This window comes from Melopsittacus undulatus, chromosome 5, assembly GCF_012275295.1.
Source record: "Melopsittacus undulatus isolate bMelUnd1 chromosome 5, bMelUnd1.mat.Z, whole genome shotgun sequence".
Classification (NCBI taxonomy): Eukaryota; Metazoa; Chordata; class Aves; order Psittaciformes; family Psittaculidae; genus Melopsittacus; species Melopsittacus undulatus.
The window spans coordinates 77,230,307-77,252,323 of record NC_047531.1 but is presented as its reverse complement, the minus strand read 5'-3'; the positions used below and the strand labels follow the sequence as shown (position 1 = coordinate 77,252,323).

At 44.3% G+C, this 22,017-nt stretch overlaps 1 protein-coding gene and 1 long non-coding RNA gene across 2 annotated transcripts in view; one reads left to right on the top strand and one right to left on the bottom strand.

Annotated features, from left to right (window-relative positions):
• The window catches only part of LOC101871346 (potassium voltage-gated channel subfamily KQT member 1-like), a 465,763-nt gene that overhangs the window by 8,549 nt on the left and 435,197 nt on the right, over positions 1-22,017 (bottom strand). The gene's annotated exons all lie outside the window — the stretch shown is intronic.
• Positions 534-7,345, top strand: LOC115946324 (uncharacterized). Its single transcript, XR_004080426.2, has 3 exons — positions 534-756; positions 4,703-4,858; positions 7,261-7,345. It is a non-coding gene; the product is annotated as an uncharacterized lncRNA (long non-coding RNA).

Below are 22,017 nucleotides of genomic sequence, written 5' to 3'. Positions count from 1 at the left end.
TTTCTGAGAGTCCGGCACTTGTGCAGAAGACAGACTAAGATGAGATTAATGCCTCATTGAAGGAAGGGCAGAAGAGGAAGGTGAATTGTATTATTAGGCCCCGGAGAATCCACACAGGATGCCCTGACCACAGGAAAAGCTTTATTCAGTTCTTGCCCCTTATTAGCCTCGGATAATCAACCACAAAATATAGAGCCACAGGAAGCCAGGCAGTGTAATTTCTAGGGCTCCCAGAAGTACTTGTTTCTAGTTGAAGAAATTCAAGTGGTGCCACTCTTTGAGTGTTTAATTGCAATAGTACCTGTCCACAGATCCCATTATGCAGCAGCACTGGGCTATGTTGTAACTAGCATGGGAGTTTGTATCATTTTGGCTATTTGCACATGCACCTGTGTGTCTGTTTGCAGCCAGTGCTTTGGAACATTAACTTTTTTCCCCTTGATTTTCCCCCTGTACGTAAATGAGACTTTGCAGAACCATTTTTTCCCCTGATTTACATACATAAATGGCTATTTTTGTTGTTGCAGGACATTTCATTCTTCACCTTCCTTCTCCAGATCCTGCCCAGATCCTCCCTGTAATCTTGCCATCTCTCTTTGCGACATCGCTCTTCAGGCACACCCTGGATGACGCACTGCCATTTCTCAGCTCATTACATTGTGTGGCTACAAGTCCTGCTGCAAAACCAGCATGGAAAGAAACAACACGCAAGAATAACAAAGCTCGTCCAGCATCAGAGGTGGATATGCAGCTACTGTGAGTCACGCCTTAATTTCACAATAAAGCAACCTTGGATCTCACGCTCCAAGATGCTGATTAATTTAGTTTTTAAATCTCTAAACAATACTGGACAGAGAGAAACAAGACAAAGTAATTGCAGCACTGAGACTTCTGTGCTCGCATTGTTTTGCCCTTATTTTTGACTTTTGAGCTCTATTATATCTCTTCCATGAGAACAAAACCTAACCTCACCAGTCTCGTGGCTAGATAGGCTTTACCAGTTGTAATGGGGTGGATACTTTGGACTGTGCTGCGGCTGGTTTGTTTCCTTTCAGCTTAGTTGCAAGAATTACTTACCTGTACTGAAATCTCATAGTCCAGGCCTAATGACCTGACATCTAGCTAAGGCAGCATTTAGTTAGCACAGCCAATGGTCTGTGTATGACAAGGTAGCATGTTTAACTTTAACATGTTTAACTCTATTACAAATATTGATATACAACTGCCCTCCATTGACACTCGCATACACAAAGCTTTACTTCAAGTTATCAGTCCATCTTTTCTTATAGATTGGCAAGAAAAGCAAAGAGAGAGGGAGAGAGGGAGTGTTATTACTGGGAGGAGCACAGGCATTACGGTGATGGTGATCTAGATAGCAAGACATGTAGCTACTAGAAAAGTTCCAGGCAGCTCTTGTAGGACAAAACCAGGACTTTATAAACTCAAGCTCTGGTCTAATGACCAGCACAGCCTTCTTGCACTGAGGACAAGACACTTCTTGGGTGCGCCTTATCAATATTTATAAGGTTTGTATCAGGTTGCCCAGAGGAGCTGTGGCTGCTCCATCCTTGGCAGTGTTCAGGCCAGGTTGGACTGGGCTATGGGCACACTGGTTTAGTGGAAGGTGTCTCTGACTGTGGCAGGAGCTTGGAACTAGGTGAGCTTTAAGGTCCCTTCCAAACCAAACCATTCTGTGATTCTATAATGTTTGTTGACCACGTGGATCAAATAATCTGCCGTTTCTTATCTTTCTGACATGAAAACACATGAAATTAGGTAACTTTATGTCTTGGTAAAACCCAGAAGACTGACCTACAAAAGATAAGAGTAATCTAAAATGAGGACTGAAATTATGGCTGTGGGAAGAAAGGAAGTTGTACTGGAAAATGGTAAATCAGTCCCTGTTGGAAGAGGACAGGAGGACAGAAGATGGTGGTGCTCTTTTGTCTTTCCTACCATTGGTTCTTTGGGATTGAAATGGACATTACAGAGCAAAACTGGAAGTGTGGCACAGTGTTCTTGCTAGGAAAAAAAAATTAACCTGGATGCAAAAGGATGATTGTCTGCGGATCAGAGGGTGTCAGTGGGAGGGCATTGTCTGGGCTTCTGTTTTCAGCTCTGAGAAAGAATCATTGTACCATTATAGCCAAACCCTGTAGCAAAACTAAGGGCTAGTCTGTGCACTGATTTGTGCTGATGTCAGGAAATCAAGCCTATAACATGCCTTTCATTGCTCCCAGCAAACCAGCGCCTGGACACTCATTTTGGTGCACCCTATTTCAGTGAAAGCGATGAAGAAAGCTTGATAGGAGCTAATGCATAAGGGTCTTGGAAAGTGAAGACTGTACCTTTGTACTATGCACTGTTGAAAAGAGTGGATGAATTCTCCCCTTATTTCTTTACTTGGCATGGGACAAGTCTCTAGAGTCACCTTGATGTAATAAGTTCACTGAAACTCTCACACCCTTTGAAGGATGCCGCAAGCCTTGCTTAATACACACAAAGCAATTTGAAGAAGAAGCTACAGAAGCACAACTTGGTGTTATGTATTTAAATCATGAGGATTACAAAACACCACTGTTAGCTCATTAAAACACAGAAACCCAAAACAACTAAAATATTATCAGACAGTGCTGATTGAGGGTGTAACTATTTTTGATTCTTACTGATTCAAATGTGCTTTGCTGAAACCTTTGGTTTTAGCCTGCCTGGTTTATCTTCATTTGATGTATTTTACAAGCTCGCTTGTGTGTAACAAGCCTGATTAACTGCACTGACTGCCACACACATATTCTCAATGAATTCTGGAAGAAGTCATGGTGAATGGGTGTACTCTGGACTGTCTGATCCAGTTTTGCAGCCACAGTGACCCAACGCTGAGGGTGTCTGTCTGACAGACATATCAAGCCACAGTATTTGGTCCCAGATGAACAAAAGCCACAGGCATAAACTGCGCAGGAAAAACAACTATGCAGCAAGAAACGGTTTATCACTTGAGCTGAGATTGCTCAGCACCTGGAAGGGTCTGAGCAATAAGTGGGGTGTGACAGCATAAATCAGTGCATGAACTGCCTATAGCTACAGTAAGTGGATAGAGAATGTCATAAGAGATTGCAGGGAGAATTAATTTGACTGGATTTGTCTTTTTCTCCTTCTCAAGCTAGAGAATTAATTGCATAATATGTTCTGTGGCTGAAGATATACCCATGTGCATTTAAAACACTGGCTGAGAATAGGAGACTAAGTAAAGGAGATTTTTCACATCCAGAATCTCAGTGGTGAATATTTTCCATTTCTTTTGTGCTTGAAAAATAACAGAGTTGTGAAAAATCAGTGTGGCTACATCCCCAGGGGAGACTCAAAAAAGGCATTAATTAAAGCAAAGAAAGGGAGGTGTCTTTTGTGAGCTCTGCTGAGCTAGATGGATTACCTATGAAAGCTGGCATTGACAGGACAGCTGTATGAAGAAGCCTGTGGCAGAAGTACCGGTGTCTTATACAAACAACAAGAGACAGGGCGGGAGACGCAAAGCCATAATTGCCAGATAGATTTCTTCCTCATGAGGCATATGCTAAGTCAGCAGAAACCTGCTTCAGTTTTCTGTTGCAAGGCACTGCACTGTTAATTAAGGGGAAACAAAGTCAGTTAGACTTATTATTCCTCTTAGAGCTCTTTTGCCTTATACTGCAGGCAATACTGCTGGGGAGAAGAACATTATAGATCTTGCTTGGAGAAACAATCATTTTTCTCCTGCATGTCTCTTCTTTTTCGTATATCATTGCAGAGAAGAAAGCACAGCAATAAAAAGGGACATGTATTAACATGAACATTGAGGTGCAGGAATATGGGAATGGTCTGGTGAGATTTCACTGTCCCAGAATTTAATAAAATAGTTTAAACTGGTGCTGCAGTTTAATTAAGATTTTGGGTTACTGGCACTTTTGGGAGATCTTTACACAACTTTCTGCTTCAAGGGTAAAAAGACCTTTTTTCAGGTCAGTAAGTGAAAATTCATTAATAAAAATAGGTACCTGTTGGGACTACTGAAACCTTACATATTATCTACTCTTTTATTACTTTTACACACCGTGAACTATGACTTTGATCTACTAACTCAATATAATCTATATCTAAGCCATATTTAAAAATGCCTGAGTTATTTGTTGTTCTGCAGTGCTCCTCTACCCGCCAGAGCAAGCTTGTTTAATTCCACTTATCAGTGAGAAGGAAAATAAGATATCTATCTTTTAGCTAATTAATATTTCAGAAGGTTTTCACTGTCATGTTTAAATACATATTAAAAATCCTAGCCGTGCCTGGGTTCTTGTCTTTCTACACCAGCACAGTGTAAAACAAAACTGACCATCACCATGAATCTGAGACATTGAGGCTCTGGTTTTCCCGCCTGACCACTGTGCTTGGCTCCCTTCACTGCAGGCCCAGCCCTGAAACCAGGATGAAAGAGTATGCTTAAGCCCTGCTGCTTCTGAAAGGCATGGCACTGCCCTCCCTGGCTGCACCCTCCTGCCCTCCCTGTGCTATAAAGGTCTGTGGTTCAGCTTTGGCTGGACTCAATAGAAAGCACAAGAGAGCTGTGTAGAACAGCAAAGACTACCCATGTAGGAGAGCTGTCTCCAGCCTGGATCATCAAGCCATGGATACCTCTTCCTCTGTGTTTAAATGACTCTTTTACTGCTTGCAGGTTACACAGGAGCAGAGGGGAAAAGCAAAAGCTGTAAGTGAAGAGGGTTATACGCTGTGCTCCAGCTGAGACACTGCACACCCCATCAAAAAAGCTGGGATCTTCATCCTGCTTTCCCTCACCTCTGGTATAATCAGATGAAATGTCCATAGTAAGGTACAAACCTGCTTATTTCTAGGAATCTGAGCTTAGGTTTTAATTACTGTTAATAAGGAAGTGGATTTTCTTATCTGCAAACAGATTTGAGGAAAAAATAAAATCTTTCAGACCCCAGATAATGCCAAACCTGAGTAAAACCAGATAATTTATATACTATGTAATCTAACCTTTTCACTTTATTATTTGCAACTAATTTTCATAAGGCAAAATCACTGCAAAATGCATGCCCTCACAACTTCTCAGTTTGAAAACACTTTCATGTCTCCATTCAAATCTTCACTTGTTTTTTTGTTCCTAAAATGTTCATCAAAATCAATGTGATTTTCTGTACTGCAGTAGATCCTGCAAATTTTGCCAGGAAAGACACATTTTGATGTAAAAGCTCCTGCCAGCTCTAGTTCAATCACTTGTGACTTAGCATATGCCAATGCACATGTGGTCCTGCCCAGTCAGACAGTGGGGGAGCCACAGGAGTCACCTGTGTACATCCCCTGGGTGCAGGTCTTCCCCCAGTCTGGGGAGGCTGTTACTTTTCTTCTTTCCTTGATTTCAGTTCTTGTGCACAGTGGTGTTCCACTTACCACTCCTGCATGAGCATCGTCATTATTCTGGGGCTGAAGCCCTTCACCTCTATACCCAGCCCTTAAAAAGAGGCACAGGGAGCAGAAACCATATACACAAGAGGATAACAGTAATGGCTTGCACATCCATGGTACTAGCCAAAACACAGTGCCTCCCCTCAGTCCCTTCTCATTGTTTCCCTCCCGATGGCCTCTCCTGGGGACTCCCTGGGAGCAAGGTGAGGGATTATTCAGCTGAAGGCGATTCAGTGCTATAGTCCAGGGCAGAGCAAATGCCTTGGTACAGGATTTTGGACATGGTTCTATTTACCTACAGCAGTTGGACACCACCAGCAAATGCGACAATCTGAAATATGGTTTTAAAGCCAGTTGTGGCACTCATAACTGGGTCTGCACTTGCAGCCGGGGAAGATTAAATCCTGTTGTTAGCCACAGGGCAGTGTGGTGTGGCAATTAGTATGTTAAGCAGAGCTGAGAGAGACTTTTGTAATGAAACCAACAAGTTGGCTGGCCCCCAGAATCTGCAAAGGTTCAAGAACCTTTCAGTAAACCTGGACTGAGCCTTGGCAGATTTATAATTTCAAGGAGGAACTGTTAAAAGCACCCTGGTTTGTGCACAATTTTGAGCCCAGACCCAGCCACACTTGGCACTTCGGGAGTTTTGCTTTGGGTTTTTTGCATACAAATCCAAAACACAATGTAGACTCAGCAGGGAGGAACCGATGCAAACCAAAACTGCTGAGTTTTGCACAGCTCTAATTATAATCTCTTCACAGTCCTGGTTTTATTTATTATTGTTTGTACTGTGGTAGCAGCGCAGGGCTCCAACCAGCTTCGGGGCCGCGCTGTGGTAGGTGTTGTAAAGGCAGAAAAAGGAGGCAGGATCCCCAGCCTGAAGAGTTTATAATCTAAATAAACAAAAAAGATAAAGAATGAGGGAAAGACATAAAACACGTAAGCAAAGTGATTAGGCGGTGTTGGCAAGACAACTGCTCTACTTAGCGTCTTTCTCACCCACATCAAATCATGTCTATTTACCCTGTAAACCCTTTAGGATCAGGGCTGTGTTTTCCAATATGTGAAGCTATACGGGATGCAAGAATTGAGTGGAGAAATGAAAGTGCTTGGGGGGACAACAGCAGGATTCCCAGCCCACAGGGTGTCCCCACCAGATTTTGGCAGCGAGGGTGGGAGCAGGAGGCAGGTGATGGAGAGAGCAGTAAACGGGATGGAGGAGACGGACAACACTCCCTAGCTTGGGTCACATCAGAAAACCTGTTGTATGAACCACAACAACCTGGGACAAGTCACTGGACTGCTTCATGGTGCAGTTTCCTCAAGGGTTGAGTGGGGCTGAAAGTATTTCCCTATATGGCATAATTCCTCCTCCATGCAAACTGCTTTGAGATACTCAGGTGAAAGGTGCTAGAGGAATGCAAAGATTTATTTTTCATAAAGTTCCTTACATATTCTTTTCACTGCCAAGTCAAGGCCAGAAGCCAGGAATTTTAGAGTTGCATACATCCCTCTCACTATATATAGATATTTATATGAATTAGAAACTATATTTATGAAAGAAGCCAAGGTATGTTTTTTAGAAATAAAACCTTAAGTAAGATTTCCTAAATCTATATATAGGAGCTTAAATGAACAGTTGGATTTACAATCAGGACACTTCTTTAAAAAGCTGGGTTGAGTAGTCTAGTTATAAGTTCCTACTTGAAAATGTTTAGCCACAAGCAAGCTGGAAATGTTATATCTTAAAAGAAGTTTTTAACGTCTGGATCGCTTTTTTTCTTTTCCCTTTTTGTCTTTTAGGATTTAGGTGAAGGTTTGAGCCAGTTGTTTTATCCCAATTATTCACCATTCTGCAACTATTAATTAAAACAAACAGTTCTCTGAAGCTATTTCTCACAATGGGGAAGATTTATATCTTGAAACTGAAGCCTATTTTCTCACTGCGTCTATTTTCTACACTGCACAAGCATCCAAGTTTGTTATTGCAGCAATCACCAGTGCGAGCTCTCAGAGCTCCTTGCCAGGCTTGTGATATTTATTGTTTGCTAAGCACCAGCTCCTGGAGTGAAGTGATTAGATGAGAACCTCAGCTTGCAGTTAAAAAAATGATGTAACTTTGCGCTGGACCACAAGGGCGGTGAGAGAAACGGGAAAACATGAGCAGAATGCAGAGTCAAGGGTCCAGCATCAGAAAGATGGGCAAAAAGGAAAACCCCACATGTATTATTATTTTTAAAGCCTAAGGACTCTTAAGCCAACCTCCCCCTTATAATTTGGAATGGGGGGGAGGCGGGGAAAATGACTCACAGCTTCTGACTGCCAAGGCATGGCCATGATGAGGTTACTCATCGCTGCCCAAAGGTTTCTCTCTGAGGGGCTGCTCACCCCTCTGCTGAGCTGCATGTGTTTGTTATCACCAGGTGCTGAGCTCCAGCCACTTTCATTTATTTACTTGTTTTCCTTTGTCCTGTTAAAATAACTTCCCTGGGGCATTTGTTTATGAACATGTCCCACACAAGGGGGACATGGCCTTGGCAAATAGAGACAATGGGTCAATCCCTGGCCCTTCTAACTCCGACAGGATCCCTTTGGCTTTCAGGAAAAGAAAAAAACCAGAACTATCGAAAGGTCTCAGCTGCCAAAGAGTCAGTAAGTCTGTAATAATGTAAAGCAAATGTAAACATTATATGATGAAATGCATTTTTTTAAAAGCCCCCTTTTCTCAGCAGTAAGATGGGCATTATATACAATGGGAAGATTCATTCCTGAGGGTAGCTCCAGCATATGAAGCAAACCCCTATGTATCACAGTCTAAAATACCTATTTCACATGAAACAGAAACAGAGGCATTGCCTTTACTTTGGGAAAAGCTTGTTCAGCCTCCTGATTTACGAAGGCTGTACTTCTCACTGCTCTGCTTCCCTCCTCACTGTGGCCACAAACCCTCTAGGGAGAGGAGGAAAATACGTCTGCAGGGAAGGAACCTAGCTATTACCAGTGTAACTAAAGGACATTAATAATGGAAAACCAATGTGAAGAGCACAACAAAAACACAAGCAGGAAAAATGAGAATGTTTGTGTGTGGAAAAATAGCTATACAAGGCCATAGCTTAAGACATACGGAGGTCTGGCATGCATTGTTCACCAAGCTATGGATGGGAGCTGGGGACATAATTGGGTATCAGTAGCCAGCCCTGGCTGGACCCTGCAGGCATGGGAGAGAGCATGGAGAGCAATCGCTTCTGCTTTTCCACTGTTACAGCCCTGTTGACGCCCAGGGTAATGCCATGGTGGTTTCTAGTCAGTTTCTTCTCCACATGGTGGGATCTGGGCTGGACACACTGGTATTTGTTCTGAATTAATCACCTTCTTACAGGGGATTGTGTGCTTGGAAGGATGGGAAGATGATGCCAAAGCTTTACACATAGCCTCACAATAGTAGTCACAGGTGAACTGTGCTGCTCACATTTCTCTCCAAAAGGAAAGCAGAGGAAAGAGCAAATAACCCTAGGCTTTCGGGCTCCCCTTGAACAGGTCTCTGATGAGGAAAGTGCACTTGCCAGATGTCTGCAATAGATCTGCAAAACAGCATAATATTCAGATTATTGCTGCAGGAAGTTCTCCTTCCCTTGCCACCATGGATGCAATATGCAGCATGTGGCAATAAACTTCACACACAAAAGGTAGAATGAATCCCAGGAAAGGTAGTAGGGAGGAACACGTTTTCAGCTGGCTGAATGTACTATCTATAGCCATGTTGCAATTTATATGGTTTACATTTATTAATTTACATAGGTACAGGTCATACCTCCCTTTAGGGTGCAGTTTTAACCCGACTTCTAGTTCAAGGTATAGCTTCAGGAATCAGGACAGTTAGACCAGCAACAGATGGAGACAGTTACAGCTTAGGGGGAGAGATAAATCTTCTCTTGCATGACTGAATAAATGACAGAATATTCTGAAATCCCACTGTTTACCAGAGAACCTTGCATTATGAATTTTTGTGGATCTCTGCTGGGGTGAGGGTTAGGCATGCAATAATGAACCAGTATTGTCCTTTCTGTTTCACACATACTTTGAGAGCTGGTGGAAGACAAATGTTGGACACACTAGTGCTGTCAGCTGCTCCAGTACACTTCAGGACCATCATTCTTTCTATTCCTGCTGTTAATTCAGCAACACGCCCTGCCAATAAACCATTGCAATAGCTGCCTCACAGGTCATCACGACTACACAAGAAGAGGCAGCTTGCCAACACCAGACAACTTAGCCACCAACCAAGGCTGCTCTAGGATAGCCAAATTCTCATGGGCAATGGCAGCCTCTTTTGAACTGACCCCTCATCCCCCTGGGGTGTCCTGGGGCTGGAGGGTTAAGGCATACCTTCCATACTTCTGGAGCCACAGCTGATCAACCCAAGGGTGCAGGCTGATACAGTCCTATTGTTTCGTGCATGATGTTCTGGTCCATAACGAGTCAGCACTGTTTTGTTCACAGATGGTAAAACCTATGCCAAGTGTGTTTGCTCTGCCATTACTCAGCCTGCTTGAGCTGCTAGGTAAGGCCTACCATTGCCTTCTCGAGGTTACAATGTAAGGCTGAAGTGGCCTTCACTACACCTCCATCATCACATACCCAGTGCTCATGTCCGGAGAGATGGATGAAGGTAAACAGCTTGAGCAATTGGGTACTCACGGGAAGTAAGGACACATCACACCATAGCTTTCTGTTTTATCACTCTTTTGCAGACAGATTAAGGGAAAAGGCAAGTATCCCACAATAACTTAGAAAATACCTCAGTACAGTGCTCAAGGCTATGGGATGTGCCTTCTCAGAAAAGCCTATCACCTAATGTAACCCAATTATTGGTACAACCATACAATTTAAGCATGGCTTAAGAGTTTGGAGGCTTAAACTCAAGAATGCCATGCCCAGACCAATTCTGCTGTAAAGACAAAGTCAAAGTGACTTAGGCAGACTTTGACATTAAAATGGAAATGCCCTGACTGTACTGACTACTTAGGCCATTTTATTTTGTCCTTCACTTTTGAAGAGAACTGTTGTGTGAGCAAACAGAGCTTCAGTTTTCTTGTTGAAACCCCTGACGCCAGTGATCCTCCACTTACAGGCAAAGCAAAGCTATGTGTAAGTCATAGGGTCAATTTGTTTACCTTGCCTGTGGCAAGAGTTGGATTCATCAGGTTAATTTCAGTAGCTGCTACAAGGTCTTGAAATTGTTTTCTGGTGTCATATGGCTTTTGCCTTTTTTTTCAAAGCAGGGGGTAACCATGGACTGTTCAAAACATAATGAAGTAAACAACATTTTTCTGCATCAAGCTCATCCTGCAAATTAATTCATTTGCATTTCTAGCCCTTTCAAGTGAAATGAAGTCATACAGATGTGAACAGTCACTTAAGGATTTTAAGGGTTCACATCATCCATGTTTACGGTTCACATCATCCAAAATTAATTCCAGGACTACTCTTTCACAGAAAGGGGAAAAATTATGGTGACCCACTGGTGTGTTGGAAAAAATTGGGAATTTTTAATTTAAAAAAATATATTTTACAGCTGCTATTATTTATTTAAGTTCAAAGCCTCTGGGCATATCTACACTGATCTGTTGTGAATTGCTTCTTTGTTGCCGGTTCTAGCAAAGTTGATTTCATATTGCTGATTCATCTAATGGGTTTGGACTACTCCTGTTATCCTTTCAGATAACGGGCCATTGAGCCTGTAAACAAGTTTGCTGTCTGCTACCATCAGCTGATTTACTTCAGATTTCTAAAGTTGAGTAGTTCTAGTTTTGGGGCTTTGTGCATACAGGAAAAAGTGGTAACTTAATGAAAATCAGAGCAGCAAAATACCCTTTTTGTCAACAACCAGCACATCTTAAATGTTGCTAATGAGAACTAGTCCTGCACACAGGAATGAGTTAATCCTGAGATAACTCTCTCAATAATCTGCCCTTAACCATGGCTATTGATTCTGCTGCCTGGCCTTAGGTGAAATTACTATGTAAAAAGACACAGTGGCAATAGCAACAAAGTACAGTGTTTTTTGTCAGTCTCTGCAAGCCTCTTCAATGCAGGAAGCAATAGATTATAAACAAGTTTTATTTTAATCCCTGCAGGACATATTGTGAGAGTCCAAGAACAAGACCTGTTTTTCTCAAAGCCCTCCAGAGAAAAAAGTTCTTGATATCCCAATACAAAATCAAAGAGATCAGCCAGTAAAGAAAAACTATCTGCTCCTGGCGAGACATCAAAACACTTCCCACAAGTTTAGAGTTGTCCAACTGATCATCAAAGAAAAGAGTTTTGGTTGTGTTCGGGACTTCTGAGTGCCAAGAGGTGTTATTGATTCTGAGACGCTTGGTATTTTCAAGTATATCAGCCAAAGGACTGCTGAGGGAACATAAATGGTCCTTACTATGTGAATTGTGTTATCTCCGAGTTACTTTATGCATAAACTGGTCTTTCTGTGAGCAAAATGCTTTGTGGGAAGCCCAATGTAGGCAGCTATTATGCACACAGAAGCTTCTATTTGCACATCCCACCATGAATACAAAAAATGAGCATATTTCCTGTGGAAGAAAGCCCCAACTAATACCTAATTCTTAAAAGTACAGAAGTCCATTAATTTCTAGTGTGCTCATGATGATCACATCACAATGGTTTATTTTCACATATTTTTAGGTAAGGAAATGTTTTCCTCTGAAGCAACGAGAAATGCAGTGGCAGAGATAATTTGTGGCTTAGCTGTTAAGGGATCCAAGACCCAATATTATAATCTCTGATTTGTAATACCGTGAAGCAGAGGAGCTCAAGACATGGGACATGGTCTTTTTATCCCATATGCAAATGCAGAGAAAAAAGCCCTGTACATGAACATACAGCCCATACACTGTATGGCTGAAGCCTCCACAGCATTGACTGTGCCACTGGATGAACCTACATTCCTAGCTATAATAGTAAGCACACTGACTAGAAAAAATGACCAAAAATTCAATGCTTTTGCTGATTCAGCTTCTGCCAAGTTGATGAGGAAAATAGTGGTGAAACCACGATTATCCCTGTATCAGTCGAGCTAACCAAAGCTTATGGCAGCAGCGTTTCTGGGAGGTGCAGACCTAAGGAAGCCAGCTGTCCCATGGCACTGATGGCTGGATACGTGGGTTCTCTCTCTTTTAGTTCTGTCCTCTCTGTTCTACCTCCTGCTCTGCTTGCTCTGCTGTCCCCAGACCAAGGACAAAGGGCTGATTGAGCAGCAGTAGCCCAGGGACAGCTGCAGGGGAGTCACCCAGCAGCCAGGGACAAAGGCAAATGCCCCGTGGGTTTGCTCCCAGCCACGTGCCTGCTGGGCTGCGGAGCTGGGGTTTCAGACTGAGTGGGGATTCAAAGGAAAGAAGCCAGAAGCAGGAAGGAGTCTTCTGGCTTTAAATTAAACCTTCGTTTGGAAGGCCAGCTGCAAATGCTTCAGATCTCCCAGACAGTCATGAGGTCAACCTGTGGCTGGGAAACCATCAGCCATGGCCAGGGCTGTGCAGGAGGGCTCTCTGCCTAAGGGTACCCCTGCCTGTGAGAACCATGGTGTCTCTGGGAGAACAAGCACAGTTATTCTGGCAAATCTTCCTTGATGTCAGCTTAGGCTTTAATCGAGACAATGCTGTAAGATCATTTCCCTCTTCACTCACAGCTTTGCCAACCAAGCTGAGATGACTTACGGTCCATGTTTGCCCTTCACACTGGCTAACAGTGTGTCTCCTTCTCTGAGATGACCAAAGTGGTTAGGGTTAGGGTTGAATGCTGATACCAATGAATGCTGATGATACCAATGAATGCTGATGATACCAATCATAAGTTGAATGCTGATGATACCCCAGCCAGACAGGCTGAAGACACTTCTCACAATGTCTCCCTGTCCCCTCACCACTTCCCTCTGACGCTCCCACAAGCCATTCAGGGGAGCACCTCAGTTCCCAGCAGCACAAAACAAATGATGTCTTGGCAATACACAGCTGTTAATGAAGCACCATATGGGGACTGGTGCTCGCACGTGACTCTGCAGAGTTGCTGCAGTAACCGTACGTAACACATGGGTTAACTCTGCAGCAAACTCATTGCTGCTGCAGGGTGCCCATTGCCTTCCTGTTTGTTCCCCACTGACCTTAGTCCTAGTTCTCATCCCTTCTGAGCTGGACGTGCTGATGCTAGATGGCTGTTTGGGCTTCTGCACTGCTGTAACTGGGTGTGAGCAAGCCCCAGCACAGCTGCCCAAGGGAAGCCTGTAGCAAGGCTGCTCCCAGCACAGCTGACCAGCCACCAAGAAGGATCTGACCCCAGAACTGCTTTATGCACGCTGGGCTTCTCAGCCACCACCCGGCACAACCCACCCTAAATAATGGCAGTCCCAATGTTCAAAACCCAGCACTTAAGGGTCATGCTCCTATAGAAACAATGCCCTTAGCGAGGCTGCAGCCCACCTCGCTTCAGAAGAGAGATTTCAATAGGCAACGCTCACTTGAAGCCTTGCCAAAAATTTGAGGAGTTATTATTTTTGCAAAGCTCCCCTGCCTTAGCTGCAACGTCGTCCTCTTAAATGCAAATGTTTCTGTCATCTGCCACAAAGAGTGCTGCCATTTTGCTGCAGTGGTAGGAAGCTCAAGCTGTTGAGATAGGAGCCAAAGTTTGGCAGGAGATCTGTGTGAGTGGGGACTGAAAGAAAGTCCCGAGGTGGAAACGTGCCAGCAGGAAAATTACCCTGTGCTGAGAAAGCGGCGCTGCGAAATTTATGAAAGCAAGGGGGCAAAGCCCTTTTCAAACGTCTGCCCTTATGAGAGGAAGGTAAAGGCGGATGATTTGCTGGGAAGTGAGCTCCCTTGGTGTGAAAGCCAGTTCACGGTGTCGCTGCTGTTAGGCATGGCAGGGAGTTTTGTAAATGGCACGAAGCAAATTCCAGCTTCCAGAGCAGAGCTTGTAGCGCTGCAGATTGCTGTGAATGCTGACCCTCCAAGCTGATTTTAACTCTATTTCATCCCAGTGAGCCAACCTGCATTCCTCATGACCAAATTCCTGGGAAATCAACACCATGGAGAAATTCAGCCAGTGATTTTCACAAAACAGTTTCCTATGCAAATAACATCTTTGAAAGGCACTTACTGAGATTTTATTTTGCTGCACAATTTTCTTCATGGACTCTACTAATTTGAAATGGTGAATTACCCAGCTCTGGGTCTGCAATACTGAAATAGTAAAAGGGTTGAGAAAATTTTCTGTAAATGGTCTTGACTGAATTATGCTGCTTACTGATGTGTTTTTAGTGGTGTAAAGGGTATTCAGAATTTTCTACTTTCCTTTTAAAAACAAAGTGCAGTTAACACCCTAAATTCCCAGTCTTTGATTTCTTTCTTAGAGCCTTTTACTGAAAGTGTGTTTATTTTAACCAAATGTTTTTCTAAGGAATTAAAAAGTTAGTTTCAAGTTTTTACAAGAAATAAAGAAAATGAATACAAGATCGATAAAAGCAAGGGATCCCTCTCCTCTCTGCTGCCCCACTCATAACTTCTACTTTTTTTAATAGCTCAGCAACAACAGCAAATAAAACCTTGAATCCTAAGCAGCTGTGACTTAAACCAACATCACGGCATGACAAAGTGTGCAATTACACCAGATTTGCACACTTTTTAAAGCAGCAAAAACTCTTGGCCATTCTCCAGATCTTATGAGGTAGGAGAGGGGTCTGGGGACACCTCAGGGCTACTTAAGGGGGGACTGCCCGACCTCCTACCCACCTCCATGGGCATAGGCTCAAGTTACTTGCCCTGCCTTTCTGCTCGTGCTTTTAACACTTATGGCACCTATACATATATATGTGTATATATATACATAGTTTTCTCATTTGCCTGTTTAACAACACAGTTCTCACACTTCTGTTCATGATTTAAAATATTTTTATTTGCCCAACAAAATTCTGAGTGTGGCTTAATCCTTCCCTACCCAGACCTGCATTCTCTGTCATAGGAATAATGTTTAGGATTCAATTCGTACTCCATCGGGCAAATATAACCAAAGCTACTACAGGCTCTGATACTGAACCCCCCAGAAAACAAGTCTCAATCCCCAGACCTTTCTTAGGACAGAGCAGAGCTTTTCATACTCCATTCAGCCAGTTTGGCTGCAACACCCTCGGTGGTTTTGTGTGCAGGTACAGTGACCTGCTGCTGCTGCTAAACGGTATGGGGGAGCTCCTGTGATTTTGGGATGGACACCTTTCCCTGGCTCAGCTCATGGGGATGGCTCCTCTCTGCCCCTGACCCACCATGGTGCTGCAGGTCGGTGCATGCTGGGGGGTGTGTGTGTATTACTAGGGAAGTATTATGGAAAAAAAAAGGAAACATTTTCAGAGACTGCAGGGAAAACAGCGCAAGAGTTGCTAGAGCAGTGTGCATACGCTCGAGAGGAATCCCTTTCAGTTCCTCTTTTCTTCAGCTTTATGTAAAAAGGGTTTGAAGGCTGGTTTAATTACGAAAACCAGCTCTCTAGACACCAAACAAAACGGCAGCCTAGCCTAAGTTGGCACCAGGACAGATGCATATTTTGCTCACTTCTCCATGCCAATCGGCTGTAGCTCATCCAGTATGTCAATCCAAGCTGGCTGTCTGAAATCCAAGTTTAGTGGCCTGAAAATATCCCTGTCCGGCTTTGTTTCATGTGGTAAACAGCTTGCTCAGTCTATTTTTTCAACGTTCAAAACAAAAATCAAAACCCCCCAAAAACCTGTTACTACATGTTATGGTAATAGCCTCTCTTTGCATTTCACCCCACTGCAGGATTTCCCTTTTCTTTTTAATCTGTATACCCTGCCCATGAAACGCTGGCAGAACACATTGCTTTTTTAAATATAGGCCTGATTCTGCCTGGCACTGAGCTCTGGTGAATGGGTTCGGACTTAAGACTGAAACAACCAAGTCCTGCAACAGAAATGCCGGTGGGTGTTTAACACTCGCAGCACTGCCAGCTCCTCCAGGCTGCCTGACCACCTCCTAGGTTCAGCTAAAACTGGTAGCAGCCACCTGCGAGAGCAAGCAGGGCTTAGGGATGGTGGCTTGGCAAAGCTCGGTCTACTCAGGGCTTTATTGGGGCTCAGTTCCCTCCACCCCCTAAGAGGTTTTGCAGGACAATGCGCACAAGGCAAGAACAGCAAGCAGAATCAGGGAGGGTTCATCATGATTTGCCATTGATGCAAATTCTCTCCCCTCCCTCTCCCCCCCTCTGCCATTTTAGTACAAATAAAGGGGCCCAGGCTCCCTAGTCAGCCAGCAGGATTGGAACTGCCAAAAGAAAACAAACCCAACGCAGGGAGGCTGCCCACAAAGCGAGGCTTAGTCAGTGTTGCAGAGATGAGAAAAAAACAAACAGCCTCCAGAATGCCAGTGATGGAATATGGTTTCCTCGATAATTAAATTCAAGCAAGGACTCATCTCTCCTGGTTTCCTACTGGCTATTTCCTCCCGAAGGAAATTGAATGTCTCTGGAAACCTGGAATCAGGTCTCTGCTTGCCAGCTTTTTAAGAAGAAGCGACGGCTTTCCACAGGGTACCGCCAACCCCCCTGGAGACAATTAACCAGTCACTCATCTAGTTTACACCTTTCCCCACAGCTTTGCAACTGACCCAGTATTTACTGGTAAATTTAAGGGTGGGTGGAGAAGACAAAAAGACAAAACATGAAGGGATGAGATAGATATGTAGCTTGGGAAAAGGGAGGTTAAAAAAAATCAGGGAATCTGGAGAAATCCCTAGGAGATCAAGAAATATCTCCAGCTGCCACCTTTCTTCTCCCATCTCTCTAGGGAGAGGTCATATAGTGCTCAAACAAGGCAAGAGCATGCCGCCTTCTAATTATCATACTTATGTGATTTATATGGGCACTTCATAGAGTGGAAGTGCTGGGCAAATGTTAACCTTGACTCATCTGAATCTTTGGTTTATAACAAGGAAACCTAGGAGGTGTGGGGAAGCAAACACTGGGAGAAGAGTCTTGGTTCCAGCTATTTACCCCATCAATGAGCCTGATACTATCGATCGACTGTGTACTAATGACACTGCAAAGTCAGATGTGCTATGCTGCTTGTGTGTGTTTTTTTGCCCCAGAGCAATCCACTGGTTATATTTGCACTTAAAGATCATAAGAACAGACACTGAGTCATTGGAAGCAGCCTCTGTTGATGTTAGCTCTGCAGTATCTGGGCTTTTCAGAATACACCTTTCCTTTTGCAAACTGCATGTCAGGGACCTGGTGTGGGCATTGCATCTACCTCCGGGCAGTGTCTCTGTTAAACTTTGCAGATTTGATTAAAAGTGAACCATAGGCAACAGGCAAGCAGCTGTGCCCTGCCCTGCCTGCCAGTGCTGTCTGGGATGGAGAGGAGAGGATGCAGCAGTGCTTGGGAATACACACTCCCATTCCCTGAAAGCAGTGTTTCTCAGACTCAGGCTATCCACTTGCAGTGCGGGGAGAGGGCTGTGGGGACCAGGAGGAGAAGGCAACCCAAGCAGCATGCACAGCCCAGGGGACCTGCCAAGCCCTCTGTCCTGCAGAGCCCAGGGCAGAGCAGGCAGGGTTAATCCTGACCGCAGCAGACAGTTCTCCTTCCCCTCCTCCAGCAAGAAAAATGCATATTTCCTGCATAGGGATGATGACTTTGCAGTGGTCTGAGCAACTCTCCCAGTGGCCAGGGGATTTTCTAGGTATCTGGGACGGGAGACTTCGAAAGCGTGTGTTTTTCCACCAAAAGGCACTCTCAGTTCCCCATGGGTGCGCACGCAGTTTAAATTGTTCCAGTGAGGAACATGCAGATTCAATGGGTGCCTATACTAACTAGATAGGATATCAGCACTGAGGATTAAGCTCCTAAAGGACACCTGTGTGTTTGCAGGCAGTTATCAGGAAACGTACATCACTGCATACAGACACTGAGAAAATACAGGGTGGACTGAGAAAATGCCTGGTCTTGGATGAGTCCAGTGGAGCATTTATCTCTTGTGAGAGACAATTTATGGTATGCTGCCCGCTGAAACTCACAGGCATTTTATTCCAGTATAAAGAGCAGCAGCATCTGATAGACAAGGAGGAAAGAGGAGAAAGGGGAAAGAAGAAGCAGAAGAGCAAAGAAAGGAGAAAATGAACGATGGGCGCTACCTGCTGCTGAAATCTTAGGAGTGGGACTTTATGTTACTTCACTGGAACTGGAAATTCTCTGCTCCCACCTTCAGGTAGGGTTTGCAAAGCCTGAGCGAGCACAGGTCAGCCCTGGGTAAGCAGGGAGGTTGCTGTGTCACTGCCTGGACCCATAAAGGTGTAGGCAGCCTGTGTCCTTGTCAGCAGGAAGGTGGCAATGGGAACACGTCTTCTCGAGGACCGTGGGACCTTCAGAGCTCAGAGATAGGGACCCATCTGATACTAACTGGAAACAAAAGCAAAGGTAACTTACTGCCCTGGGTGAAGAAATACAGCTTTATTTAACAAGAGGCACAGACTTCCAGAGGACAGATGCTTGCCAAACTGAGGCTTTTTCTTTCTTAGCAATACCTGGCAATCTTTTTGTCTGGATGCTGTTCCATCCACAAAGGCTGGCCCCCTTCTCTGCTCTCAAGTTTCCCCCCAGGATTCAAATCTTGACACCTCTAAATGTAACTTGGCTTCTTTCCTAGAAGGAGCAGGCCTATGAGAAAGGGGCTGCACAGTGGCAACACCTTGGTTCAGCACAGAGAACAAGCCTGCAAACCTTTTCAAGACCAAACTCCAGGGTGATGGGCATATGCCATTATATAAGAGGGGGACTGTATGAAGGCTCTGTGACCTGTTGCAGGCAAAACAATAAAAACTCTGTATTGGGAGTCAATTGGGAGTTTACTGTCACTGAAACCACACTCGTCAGCTTGCAACACAAAGTTTAACAGATTTTCATTGAGGTCCCTGAAACCGTGAGGGTTTGTACTCTTATTTTCTGCTCACTTTTCAGGAGCATAACAAAAAAGCCCCTTCTGGTTTCAGAGCACTCGAGCTGTAGAGCTTTTAGACTTTTCTCTGCAATCATAAAGACAAGGAAGGTCCTTCTTATTTCCAAAGAAAGCAGAGATTCTTGCACAACTGCTTCCCTCAGGACCTTGTGCCCTAACCCCCACCCCCAATCCCAAACCCAGCCCACCAGCTACCTTGAGACTTGCAATTAAGTCTGTTGGCAATATAATTGTGATGGTTGGCAACTCAGTGTCACTGGAGGAACTTCCCCTCCCATAGCTGGAGGATTTGGGCTCCCTCTCTGTTTCACATCTGCACCAATACAGAGGGCATAGTGTTCCTTCTTTGTATAATAATGTCTTATTTGCACAGTAATCTCAGCTGTGGAATGAAAATGTCTTATCTGGCCCAAGATGTGAGCTGTTAAAAATCTGGCAGATCCCATGCTAGAGGTGGCTGCAGTTCAGTGGTGGGAAAAGTGATTTTCATATTGTTCTGGCATAGTTCTTGTAAACTGAACTCCTATAACACTTCTCTTTGAGATCCATGGGAGTTTTTGCCTTGTCTCGGGTTGTGGTGCAGGGCCATCAGTTTGTAAAACACTAGAATGACTGAGAGGAATGCTATAAGGAGGTTTGTTTGTCCGAGATTTTCTTTTCTTGTCCTTATGTTTGGTTTCCCTTGAGATAATCAGAGTTGACTTCTGAATCTCACACTTCAATCTTTTTCAAAACTATCTGTGCTCAACAGGACACAAGTCACTTGTACAGATGTGCTATTGATGTGTATTTTTGATACATTTGCATATGCAAATGGCTATTTTGTGATGATTTTCTTGTGTAGTGGAAGATGACTTTGCCTGCTAACTCAGTGTGCCACTGAGTGCATCTGAAAATTAGATCCTTTCTGAGGCTGAAGGTAACGCTCAGCATGCAAACTTCATAAACCAACTTCAGCAGCTCTTTTCTCCCACTCCTGCACCTGTTGGCACTTATTTCTGCTTGCCGCAGTCTGGGCCTGTGTAGCTGTGTCTGTGGCTACACAGGAAACTCCAGAGGAAACTGATGCAAGTGAAAGAGAATTCAGAAAACAGAAATGGTTCTTTTTCAGCAGTTCCCCAGCCTGGTTCATCACACAGTGTGGTGAACAGCTGCACTGGCACAGCGCAAAAGAAGGTGAAAGAGTGGGACAAGGTGGCCCAGCCTCCTCCACTGTTCCTTAGGAAAACACTGCCTGAGTTTCTTTTTGGGATGTTCCCATGGTTTATTTCTGATGGTCTGTTTGCAAGGTCTTTTCCAAGGAAAGATCTCCCCATCAGGACTTAGCAGAATATCAGAAACAAGCATTAACACACCTAGACACTTCTGAGGACTGCATCCTCAGGACGATTCCCCTTCTGGACCCTCAGCAGAATCTGGCAGAATAAGGGAGATGAAGCCACTGTGGCAGCCCGTTTCCTCCGTCTCTTGCTTGCACAAGTTAGACCACCAATACCATTAAGGGCAGGTTACCCTACAGTGGTGTCACACAGGAATTTCACAGTTCTGTCCATGGGAAACCCATTTAGTTTCATGGAGCTTTTCCACTACATCTTGTCCCTCTTATATCATTCCAGTGAGAAGCTGAGTTTTTGCTAGTATAATAATACTGAAAAAAAAGTAAACCCAAAGGAAATTAAACCACAAACAACTATATTTAAAAAACAAAGGGTCTGGCTGGTACCCAAGAAAACAAGGAAATTTAAAGATAAAGCAAACTGTCCTTATTTCACCCCACTGAGCCTGAGGAGGGCTGGGGTTTCCAAGGAACGCAAGCCACGGCATGCCCCGCTCTGCCAGGGAGCAGCCAGCAAAAGGCCAAGCCTTCCCAGCAGACGAGCTGGACTTTCTCCCCGACTCCTTAATGGGAAAGTCATGTGGCAATGTTGAAACCCAGATATTGAAATCTAAAAACCCTCTTAGCCATGTGTGTGACTGGGATGGATTAGGACTAAATGAAGCCTGGACTCACTGACAGGACGTGGAATAGGGGAAAACTCAAATGGGATGAACTTCCCTTGAACTCACTGATGGGTGCCTAGCTCCCTGGGACTTCTGCCTGACTAACCAATCTATGCCAGGGAATGCTGGTCACGGTCTGGGAAACGTGGACTGTGTATCTGAAAGCTGCACAGGATGCCTTAAAATGATGAGGCTCGGGAGTGGCTGAGGCTGAGGCTTTGATACCTCATCAGGTCAGAGGGAGGAAAATGAAAAGCGGCAATGCCACAGTTGTCCAAGGTTTCCCATACTGCAGCACCACCATGGCTCACACTAGTGGACAGCCTGGCCTGGCCTCCAAGACTTGAGGGAGGGCTGATGGTAGCACAGCCTACCCAAGTCAACTGAATCACCACTGGTGGTCAGAGGGCAGTCAGGGCAGTAGGGGGAGAACTAGCGAGAAACAAAATCCCAAATAAAGCAACTTGCTTTGCATGGTTATTTGTTAAGCAAATTCTCTGGGTATTTGCTGGTTTCATTATGACAATGCTTG